This window comes from Amblyomma mixtum, chromosome 5, assembly GCF_055824585.1.
Source record: "Amblyomma mixtum isolate Tamu chromosome 5, ASM5582458v1, whole genome shotgun sequence".
Taxonomy (NCBI): domain Eukaryota; kingdom Metazoa; phylum Arthropoda; class Arachnida; order Ixodida; family Ixodidae; genus Amblyomma; species Amblyomma mixtum.
This window is the reverse complement of record NC_143016.1, coordinates 185,659,339-185,671,527: the sequence shown is the minus strand read 5'-3', so window position 1 is coordinate 185,671,527 and position 12,189 is coordinate 185,659,339. Positions and strand designations below refer to the sequence as shown.

Below are 12,189 nucleotides of genomic sequence, written 5' to 3'. Positions count from 1 at the left end.
CCATGACCTTTATTTCTAATTTCTAGACACTCTAATTCACCACTAAAATTCTGAAAAAAAAGAATGAAAATAATGAAAATTAGATTTGTGGAAAGGAAGTGACGCATAACTGTCTTACATGCCTACTGTTGCGTAAATCAAAGGAAATCGAAAAAAAAATTATCTCGGCCTAACCGCACGTTTGTTCGGGCTCAAACTTCACATAGATGTTGCATTTGATGGTCAATTTTGTTTTGCACTACATTTAGGTGGAGTACTTACCTGATTCGATCAGAATTATTTGGAAATCTCCATCGTCTGCGGTGACGGCGAACCAAAACCTAAAGACATGGAGGGAGGAAGGAAAATTTCCATACCTTAAGTACAGTGACCTAGAATACTCTACCTAAAGACTCCGCAGCATGGAGAAGTTCTTTCCTTCCTCCATGATCCGCAGCAATTCTACCCGTGGCGCCATCTCGCAACCACCGGAGAAACAAGCCCTCTATCGGGGAGAGTGGGAAGGGGGGGGGGGGGGACTGCGCGGTTGCTTTAAAGGAACTTTCTCGACTGCGTTATCAATGTTGGAGCGGTTAAGATGGAAACCACTCCCAGAAGATAATTGGATCCATTAATACGCGTAACGCTTTATTTTAATAGCTGAAGAGGCTGCGATAGCGCTAGCATGTACAAGTACCAGAGCCAAAACTATTCTCTCAGACAATAAGGCGGCTGTTAGGGACTTCAGCAAAGGCCTAATTTCGAGGCAGGCGGCCAGTCTACTGAGGAAGCACCCCCTAAACCTGGAGGTTTCAGTCACCCGGGTTCCAGCTCACGAGAGTCTACCAGGCAATGAGGCTGCCCATCGCCTCGCTCGAGATGTATGCACCCGAGCGGCCGTAGAGACCCCGCTCCCCGGAGACAAAGAAGCCCTCATCACCTACAAGGAGCTCTCTGAGACTCCCAGACTAGGCCGAAGGATCTATCCATCACCAGATAGGTCCCTAACGCCCTCAGACTGTAGGGCCTGGCGAAAAATTCAGGCCAGTCGCTTCTTCCTTTATGTTACTCTGCATAATGAGCTTACAGGCGAGTGATGTGGTTGATGTGCGTTGACCACGTAAGATCGTCAGACAGGTGTAATCCAAGATATTTGTATGCTCTAGTAGCATGTAAACGAGAACCTGAGGCAAAGTAGCTACGCGGTATTAGGTTGGAGCGTCTAAATGCATGACAAAATATTTAAAGATATTTGCCATTTTTCACACCAGTTTCATACTGCTAGTAAGTCAAGCTAATACTGTCTTACGACAGTATTAGTTATACAACAGGTTGGTAGTTATACGAGTGCAATTCGTACGTTGCTGTCGAGGTGTCGGAGTCCTGTCGTGCCCTCACAGTTACTTTTGTACTTCATGACTGGCACTATCATTCAATTTGAAATATAGTGAGATAAATATACATGTTTTGTTTGTGTGTTTTATGGGTATTTAACGTCCCAAAGCGACTCAGCCTATGAGGGTCACCGTAACGAAGGGCTCCGGAAATTTCGACCGCCCGGGGTTCTTTAACGTGCACTGACATTGCACAGTACACAGGCCTCTAGAATTTCGCCTCCATCGAAATTCGACCGCCGCGTAAATATATTGTTACAGGTTCTATTTACAAAGGTTATTTACATAGGCAGGTCGACCCGAGCCTGGCGCGTCAGCGGGAAGATACCGAACTGCCTCCTTTTCTTCCTGCGTGCGCACTTCTTCGTTGTCCCTCAGGGCCCATGCGTAGAGCGTGACAATCCCCTGTTCGCAGACGAAGCCCTCTGGGCGTCAGTCAATCTGGGTACCGAGAGTCGAAGGGCTTTAGCCGTGCGACATGCACGACTTGGGTTTTCCTTGAACTGCGTCCTTGCGTACATTGGGGAGAGACCACATAGTTCAGGTCATTGAGGCGAGCAAGAACGATGAACGGGCCTGTGTAGTGGGACAGCAGCTTTTGTGATAAACCACGCTTGCGTAGAGGCGTCCACAACCATACAACATCACCGGGCAGGTAGCAGACATCCTTGCGCCGGCGGTCGTAATGCTGCTTAGACCGATCCTGCGATGCCAAGGTGCGCATCCGGGCAATCCTACGGGCTTCTTCAGAGCGACATAGAGTGTTTGCAATAGAAGGCTCGGTGTCGAGAGAGAAAGGTAAGATGCTGTCGAGGGAGCTTCGAGGCGGACGGGCATAAAGAAGGAAGAATGGGCTGTAACCAGTTATTTCATGCCTCGTGTTATAGGCCTATGTAATGAACGTCGTCCCAGTTCTTATGGCGGGAATCGGCATGCATGGCAAGCATGTTCATAAGTGTCCGATTGGTACGTTCAAGCAGTCCATTCGTCTGGGGGTGGTACGGTGTCGAGTGGCGAAAATGGCATGAACAAAGACGCAGAAGCTCTCCCACAACGTCTGCCGTAAACTGGCGACCACGGTCACTGATAACAACTCGAGGAGGTCCATGCCGGAGGATGACAGCATGAAGAAGAAAGAGCGAGACTTCAGCAGCGGTGGCGCAAGGTTGGGCGGCGGTTTCACAGTAACGGGTGAGGTGATCAACGCACACGATGACCCAGCGGTTACCGTTGGACGAGCGGGGAAACGGGCCGAGCAGATCGAGACCAACTTGCTCATATGGTGTGCTTGGCGGTCGCACAGTATGCAGGCGTCCAGGCGGAGAAGTTGTGGGAAGCTGGAACCGCTGACACTGCACGCAGGTGGCCACGTAGCGCTGAACCATGCGACGCATTTTTGGCCAGTAAAAACGTTCTTTGATGCGGTTACTGGTCCTGGCAAACCCCAAGTGACCAGTCATGACGTCATCGTGCATTGCGTGTAGAACCGATGAATACAGAGTAGCCGGAACGACGAGAAGAAAGCGCGCACCTCCAGCAGATTAATTAGTTCTATGGAGTAAATCGTCGCGAATGCAGAAAGGGCTTGCGGATGTCAGGTCATGGGCTTCAGCAAAAAGCGGCGCCAAGTGGTGATCCTTGCGTTGTTCGGCCTGGAAAGTGCCAAGATCCGGAAACTCTTGGGAAACGGCTGCGAGATAGTCGTCGAAGTTTTCATCATCGGAAGTAGTAACCGTGAGCGGCAGCCGCGAGATGCAGTCTGCGTCGGCGTGTTGGCGGCCACTTTTGTAAGACACTTTGAAGTTGAACGCTTGCAGGCGTAATGCCCAGCGGGCCAACCGACCGCAGGGGTCGCGTAGATTCACAAGCCAGCACAGAGAATGATGGTCTGTGACGACTGTAAAATCACGTTTATAAAGGTACGAACGAAACCGTTGTACGCCGAAAACAACGGCGAGACACTCTTGCTCTGTTACAGTGTAATTGCGTCAAAAGGGTGGAAATTTGGGCTGGTTGGTGCATGATCTGAGGCTAAAAACAGCGCTAACGGGGACGAAGCGTTCCGACTTGCTGATGGTGCGACTTGCATAAGCGACAACTTGTTGATTGCCCTCATGGCGTTGGAAGCACCCACGCTGATGCCGCTGGCGTCCGTGTGGAGTTCAGTGGGCGCTGTCGGGCAGAAATGACGCAATATTGGCCGCGAGGTAAAGAGAAACTTGTGCTGGCGAAACGCGGAATTGCATTCGGGAGTCCAGTGGAAGGGAGTGTCTTTCTACAGGAGAGAAAACTTGGGAAAGAAACGCCCATGACGTAAAAAATAGCGCACAGGGAACACAAGGGACGGAAAGTAAACGACGCAGACTTTCCGCTTTGCGGAAAGAAACGCCGAAAGTATGAGCAAAGTCCTAAGAAACTCCTGAGCTCTTTCACTGATCTGGGCTCGTTGACACTGCTTACAGCTTCAACCTTCTGCGGGTCGGACCTGACGCCATCCTTGTCAACGAGATGACCAGGCACAGTAATTTGGCGTTCACCGAAGCGACACTTCTTGGAGTTCAGCACGAGGCCCACTCTCTCTATGCAGTCTAGGACAACGGCTAAGCGGCTGTTATGTTCGGCGAAGGTCCTTCCAAAAATAACAACATCGTCCAGATAACACATGCAAACTTGCCACTTCAGGCCACGTAAAAGCGTATCCATAAATCGTTCAAAAGTTGCAGGAGCGTTGCAAAGGCCAAATGGCATAAAATTAAATTCATACAACCCGTCAGGTGTCACGAATGCTGTCTTCTCTTTGTCTTGCGGGTGCATCGGGATCTGCCAGTACCCGGACCGTAGCTCCACCGAGGAAAAGTAGGAGGCCGAGTGGAGGCAGTCAATGGCATCATCAACGCGTGGGAGCGGGTAAACATCCTTCTTTGTGACAGTGTTAAGCCGGCCAGCGCCATGTGCCATCTTTTTTTTTTTGACGAGGATCACTGGAACAGCCCACGGGCTGGAAGATTCCTGAATAATGCCGCGGTGCAACATGTCACTGACTTGTCCATCGATTATCTGACGTTCGAAAGGCGAGACGCGGTGTGGCTTCTGTCGAATCGGTTGTGCATATCCAGTATTGATCCTGTGATGGGCACGGGAAGCTGGAATCGGCGATGGTTGGTCGCGACCGAAGTCACACACGTCTGCATGCTTCATAAGAACGGCCACTAGTACCTGGTGGTCGCTGGTTGGTAAGGATTTGTTGACCATGGCTAAGAATTGAGAGTCGCTCATGTCGCGGCGTCCAGTTGTGCGTTAAACGTTGTCAGTGATCACGACAACTGGCACAGAAAGACGTTCTTCAAAGCCGGCAAGTTTTAAACCACAAGGCAACACGGCAGGTTCGTTGAAATGATTGACAGTCCAAAGAGTGGCATGGCCCTTGGTCACACGGACGAGATCGCGGAGTACCAGGTGTGGTGCAGGTGCTGCGTCGATCACCACGGACCCTTCTAGAAACCGCTGCAGCCGAAGAATTGCCCGATTGCCACCGTTGCCCGTGCAAATGACCAAGGAAGCCGCCGCACGTCCGACCGGAGCAGCAGTGCCCGCTTAGCAGCACTACCGTGAGCCGCGGACGTTTTCCGGGACTCTGTGTCCCGGGACACCACTCCGGACCTCACGTTCGTCAAGAACGACGTCCGGGGAGCGATCACCTGGCGAAACACGGGAACCGACCTCGGCAGCGACCGGGTCGCTGCCGAGGTCGTGGAAATCAGCATACCGGAACACAACGACACCAGCATCAAAACACACAGATGGGTCGACTGGGATGCCTTCCGAGACGCCAGAAGCCAGAAGACAGACGCTGACGGCGAGATCGAAGACATAGAGACGTGTACGGCCGAAATCACCAAGAGCGTACGCGACGCGACCAAAGAAATTGAAACGGACGCTGCGATTGATAAAGTAGACAGCCGGCTAGCGCATCTCATCGAAGCCAAGCAGTCAATACTCAGTCGCTGGAAGAACCAACGGCTCAACCGCAGACTCAGAAAGAAGGTGGCGGAGGTCAACCGAGCGATCGAGGAGCACTGCCGCGCTCTATGCACGCAACAGTGGATCGAGATCTGCAACGCGGCAGACGGGCAGATGCATAGCGGGAAGACGTGGAACCTGCTGCGGCACCTGCTCGACGAAACCAAGACCAAGTCGCACCAGAGGGACAGACTCGCCAAGTTCATACATCGGGCTGTCTCGGTACAGGGCGCCGATGCAGTCACCAGGCGCAACAATGACAAATACCTGCCCACTACGCCCACCGAACAACACGCGCCGTACGGCGGACTACCCAACGCGGAACTCGATCGTGACATCGACGTCGAGGAGGTCCGCGCGGCCCTGCACGCCCTCAACAGCCGGTCGGCAGCTGGCCCGGACCTCGTCACGAACAAGGCGCTCAAGAACCTCGACGACAGCTCGATTGAGAACCTCGCAAAATACTTCAACAAGTGCCGGAGGGCGGCCGCGCTACCAAAGCAGTGGAAGACAGCCAAGACTATCCTGATACCCAAGCCGGGGAAGCCACCGGACACGGACAACCTTCGGCCCATCTCGCTCACGTCCTGCGTGGGCAAGGTGCTGGAGCACGTCCTGCTCAACAGGTGGCAAGACTACCTGGAACGAGAAGGGCTGTATCTGGCCACGGTGATCGGCTTTAGACAGCACCTCAGCACGCAGGACGCGATGCTGCAGCTCAAATACCAAATCATAGACAATGGCGGCAGCGCCCGCGACAACAAGGCAATCCTGGGTCTCGACCTAAAGAGCGCCTTTGATAATGTGAAACACTCGGCGATTCTGTCCCAAGTCTCTAAGCTCAACATGGGCGAAAGATCCTACAACTACATCAAGGACTTCCTCACGGACAGGACCGCCCAGCTACGAGCAGGCGACCTACAAACGCAAGAGAAGAAGCTCGGGAGCACCGGCACACCGCAGGGATCGGTCATTTCGCCGATGCTGTTCAACCTGGTAATGATCGGAGTGGCCGAGAAGCTCGCGGACATCGAAGACGTCAGGCACACCATCTACGCGGACGATATCACTCTGTGGGTGACCGGCGGCAGCGACGCCCACATCGAGGGCGCTCTGCAAGCCGCCGTCGACGCGATAGAAGACCACCTGGAAGGCACCGGCTTGAGATGTTCGCCGAGCAAATCGGAGCTCCTCATACTCCCACCTACCAACAATGGCAGATGCAAGACCAGACAACGCGAATGCGAAAAAATCAGAATCGTAACCAAATCCGGCAACGTGATCCCCGAGGTCAGCAAAATCAGGATCCTAGGCATGATCATCGAAAAGCATGGAAGAAACGGCGAAACCATCGCCCGTCTCACGGCAAAAGCGGCCAACGCTATGCGACTCCTCAAAAGAGTCACTTCCCGAAAGGCTGGCATGAGAGAGGAGAGCCTAATCAGGCTCGTCCAATCCTTCGTCATCAGCCACGTCGCGTACGTTGCAGCCTACCATAGATGGCTGCAACACGAACGCAACAAAATTAATGTAATCATCAGGAGAGCGTACAAGGCGGCGCTGGGCCTGTTCGAGTCCACGAGCACGACCCGCCTCTTACAACTCGGGATCCACAACACGCTCGAAGAAATAGCCGAAGCGCAACGGACCTCTCAACTGGAGCGGCTGTCCACGACCAAAGCCGGGAGGAAGATACTGGACGACCTGGGAATAGGACACTCGAACGACGCGGAGACAAAGCTCCCCGTCCCCGAAGAGGTCCGACGCCAGACCAGAATCGATCCCATACCCAAGAACATGAACCCCGAGTATAACAAGGAAAGAAGAGCGGCGAGGGCCAAGGCTCTCATCGACCTGCACGCCAACGACGAGCACGCGCGGTACGTGGACGCGGCCGAATACCAACGGAACGCCTTCGCAGCGGTCGTCATAGAGGCGTCGACCGGCGCCACGAGGACGGCAGCGAGCGTGAGAGGCGCCGGAGCGGAACAAGCGGAGGAGGTGGCCATCGCCCTGGCCATCGCCGACGCAGACTGCTACACGGTGCTGAGTGACTCGAGACAGGCGGTGCGAAACTTCGCCAAAGGCCAAGTCTGCAGGGAGGCCGAGCGCGTACTACGAGCGACTAAACTGCAAGACAGAAGAGTAAGAATCAAGTGGTTTCCGGCGCACGCGGGCGACGCGTCGGAACGCAGTGCGAACCACAATTAGACGGCACACGCAGCGGCGCGAGCGCTAACCAACCGCGCCCCGGCAACACACCGTCCGACGTGGTTCGGAGCCAAGGACCGCATGACCGACTACAGCGAAATCACGAAGACCTACCGCCTGGCTCGCAGGACTCTCCCACCCCCGCACCCGAGGCTGAGTCGAGCGGAGGCGGTACTACTGAGACAGCTCCAGACCGGATCGCTACCGAGCCCGGGACTGATGCATCGCATGTACCCCGAGACCTACCCGACCGATACGTGTAGAGTCTGCCGGAGGGAGCCGGCAGATCAGACGCACATCTTGTGGGACTGCATCAGAAATCCAAAGGAAGCAAGATCAGGAACAATCCCGCCGCGGCTGGAGGCAGCAGCGAAGAGCAACGACCATGACCAACAGCTATGGGCCGTCCAGCAGGTCCTCGGGGCGCTCGAAAGGCAGGGACCCAGCGAGCCGGCAACGGCGAGCGGAGACCCGCGCCGAGTAACGGCAGCCTCGTAGACGACGTAGGCCCTCGTCGGGGCGCGCGAGCGCCCAACTGCAGGCACAAATAAAGTTTACTCCAATCCAATCCAATCCGGGAAGGCTGGCGAAGATGTGGATGATTGGCTCACCAATTACCAGCAGGTGAGCAAATACAACAATACAACCGTTGTGTCCGATCATGGGCCTCAGTTCACATCAACCGAGTTTGAAGAATTCCTGCAAGAGAGAGGTATAAAGCATACTTTTCCCGCTGTCTACTATCCACAAGCGAATGGACAGATCGAACGGTTTAACCGCGTGCTTAAGGATTACGTCCAGGTGTGTTTGCAGGAAAAGCGGCCCTTAAAGGATGCCATCACAGAGTACCTTGGAGTACAAAAATTATACTGGTACAACATAAATGAGAACGTTATTAGGTGGATAAAGGAATATTTGAGCGTTAGGCGCCAATGTGTTGTTGCCAACGGGAAACAATCGCATGAGGTGGCTGTAACATCAGGGGTGCCTCAGGGATCCGTCTTGGGCCCATTACTGTTCATAATTTACATGAATGACATCTTTTCAGGTATTTCTTCATACATGCGTCTTTTTGCGGACGATTGTGTATTGTATAGAATTATTAACGATCAAAGTGACTGCGATGCATTACAACAGGATTTGTGTAAAGTGGCCCAGTGGTGTGAGAACTGGAGAATGCATATTAACTTACAAAAATCTGTACATATGTGTTTCACTAAAAAGAAGGTTCCCCATATTTTCACTTATAACATAAATAATATCAGACTGCTTTCAGTGTTGGAATTTAAATATCTTGGTGTATATTTAACAAGTTCAATGTCTTGGCATCGTCACGTGCATTTCGTTACTGCCAAAGCCTGTCGTGTTTTAGGTTTCCTGCGACGTAACGCTAAACTTTTCCCTTTAAAGACTAAAGAACTGCTGTATAATACAAACGTTAGAAGCATACTTGAGTATGCTTGCACAGTCTGGGATCCGAAAACCTTGCATGACGTTCAAAAGCTAGAAAGAGTTCAGAATTTGGCCGTTCGTTTTATTTTCAATAACTATGGGCGATATTTTAGTGTAACGAGCGCTAAAAAATCTTTGGGTTGGGACTCACTTCAAAAACGTAGGAAAGTACTGCGTTTAAAATTATTTCATAATATATTTCATTCTAGAACTGGAATAGACAGAACCAAATATAGCCAACCCTGATTACGTGTCTTTACGTAGAGATAATTCACTTAAAGTTAAAGAATACAGGTGCCGGACTGACCTTTTTAAAATGTCTTTTTTCCCCAAAACGGTTTCGGAATGGAACAAGCTGCCTGAGGAAGTAGTGTCCATATTATCAAATGATTCATTTTCTTCCATGCTGTGACATTTTTTTGTGTATAATAATTCCGTGTTCTTTCTATCTCATTGTTATCTTTTTTTGTAATCACCTGCACGCGGTGGCATTTGTGTACTTTTTCTTATACCCCCCCACTGTAATGCCAGCCAATGGCGCTGTGGGTATGATGATAAATAAATAAATAAATAAATACACCGGTGCACCCCACACGCGACGACAGGAGAAAAACCTGCCCTGCTTTTGCATGGGCGTCACCCAAGAACTAAGCTGGATGTAGTCGGAGCTCCAGGTGCCCAGTTCTTCCAGAGGCCAGACATTGAGTTGCAAGCGTTGCGTCACAGAGTGGCCGAACATCAGCAGACAAGCAAACAATACACGGATAGGCGACGAGCTGCCAAGCACGCGGCGCTTCAGCCAGGCCAACGAGTACGGGTCAAGTTGCCAGGGCACATTCCCAAAGGTGCTCTTAGGTATTCCCAGCCCTTGACGGTTGTTAAGCAGTGGCACCAAGACACCTACGAACTGGAAGATGGCCGCAGGTGGAACCGAGAGCGTTTAGTGCCGTACCCTAGGGAGCATCTGCCCGCTGCCGTCGCAAGTTTTGAGTTCGGCTCTACCCGGAACTTCGTTGGGCCTCATTCGACAACAGCACCGTCAACAGAAAGCTGCGCAGCTCACGCATCACCAGCGAGAACGGAACCACCCGTAACTTTGCGACGATCAACGCGAGAGCGAAGGCAACCCTCGTGGTTCGCGCACTATGAAATGTGATTGCTGACAATGTGAAGTAGTCAAATGAGCCGCCACCTTGGCTCATTTTTTAGAAGGGGAAATGTTAACCTATCCTGGAGGGCGCCACGGGCTACCCTAGCTGTGTATATAATGACGCAACTAATCTATTAAAGGGTCTTCTTCGTTCGGCTACTGGCGTCGTGCTTGCTTGGCTGGCTGCTGCTCTGCGTGTGCCAGCCGGCGATACAACAGGGATGCTACTTGCAGCTGGCCAATGTCGCTTTCTTTCTGGATGGCACCGCGTTAACTTGGTTCGAAAACCACGAAGCCTCTTTAACGAGTTGGGACCGCTTCGTGGAAGAGCTCCGCAGCTGCTTCGGGGATACCGTTGCGAAACGAAAATGCGCTGAGCAGTCTTTGCTTCAGAGAGCGCAAGTGCCTGGAGTGACCTGCATGACATACATAGAAGAGGTATTGAAGCTGTGCAAAGTCGTTAATCCCAGTATGTCCGACGAAGATCGCGTTGGCCATCTCCTCAAGGGCACCGCAGAGGACGTCTACAGTTTTCTTATTAGTAAAGAAAATTTAGACTCTCCCACGGATATCATCAAGCACTGCCGCACCTTTGAAGCTCTTAAGCTGCGGTGAATTACTTCCAAGTTCGGCCGCCTGCCTAACGTCACCACCGTCGCCAGCGTGGATTTCCACGAGCCTGTGAATGATGTGACTCTTCCTGACGTCATTCGTCAAATCGTCCGTGACGAACTCTCCCGACATCAAGATCTTGTGCGCCGCAGTGACGTTTCGTATGAGAGCTGTTCTCTGCATGCAGCTCCGGCCTACCGCTCCTCCCCTTGGAGTTTGTCCAGTCAGGCCCCTATCAGTGCCACTCGCATCGATTACAGCGACACTCCCCGGATCACCCACCCCAACTCCAGTTGGTCCGCAACGCCACCTGCGGCAGCCGGAGTACGATGGCCACTTCGACACTGGATACCAGGAGTGTTATTTCGAGTGTCCCCGTGACCCACCAGTTTGTTACCGAGATGGTTCGATCGGTCTCATCTCCAGATTCTGCCGTCGCCGGGCCCAGTTTTCCGGCTACCAGCGCCAACGGTCGCACCCTAATCCCAGTTGCAATGCGCCTGTTCATGACCGCGTGCTAACGTCATCTCAGCGCCCATCCAGTTACGTGCCACCACGGAACGACTCCCCTGCCTCTGACCGAAGCCTCACTTCACCTCCACACCGCTCTCGCCGCTCGCTTTCTCCCCAACGTCGTTCCCCACCGTCGTCGGGAAACTAACGTGTGCGGCCGATGGAGGTGCGGTCGCCCGGTCATCGGTATTGTTATGCCAACGGACCGCATTGAAGCTTTAGTGGGCGGTGCTTGTGTCATGGCCTTAGTGGACACTGGTGCCACAGTGTCGGTGATGAGTTCAGCTTTCAGGAACCGTCTGGGTCGTAAAATAACGTTCGCTTGGATAGTACTGTCATATTCCGTGGTGAAGGGGGAGAATCACTGGTTGCGATTGGTATTTGTTTTGGGAATGTAGTAATCGCTGGCCACGTGTTCCAAACGAATGATGTCAAACCACGATTGTTGATAGGGCCGTTGTGTTGAACAGGTAGCCTTGAGGGATGAGAAAACGTGGCTTCTCGCTCCCCATTTCTAATTTCGGGGTCATGTAGCGTTCTAACGCGGCTTTGGCACGGACAGCTTTTTATGGCAGTGCAGCCGAGGCGGGAAAGGGAAGGATATGGTCCTTTGTCCACGTGCCGTAGGGAGCGGGCTGTTCGTTGTTTCGGGCTTGGGGTGCGGAGGGGCGAATGGGGCAAGTTAGAGAGAGCATGCGGTATCGCTAGTGCTGAGAAGCCCACAGCCCACGGCACGGGGACAAAGGGAAACTCTGCTGCCTTTTAACTGAATGAAGTTCAGTGTCCCTCTGCTGTTGATATCTCCATGACTACAGCGCAACGAACGGGACAAGAAGAAGGACACAGGCAGAGACACAA

General features: G+C 52.6%; 1 pseudogene; it reads left to right on the top strand.

The window, feature by feature from the left end:
• The first annotated feature begins 4,766 nt into the window (after positions 1–4,766).
• LOC149345115 (uncharacterized) lies at positions 4,767–8,176 on the top strand (annotated as a pseudogene).
• Positions 8,177–12,189: the final 4,013 nt, after the last annotated feature.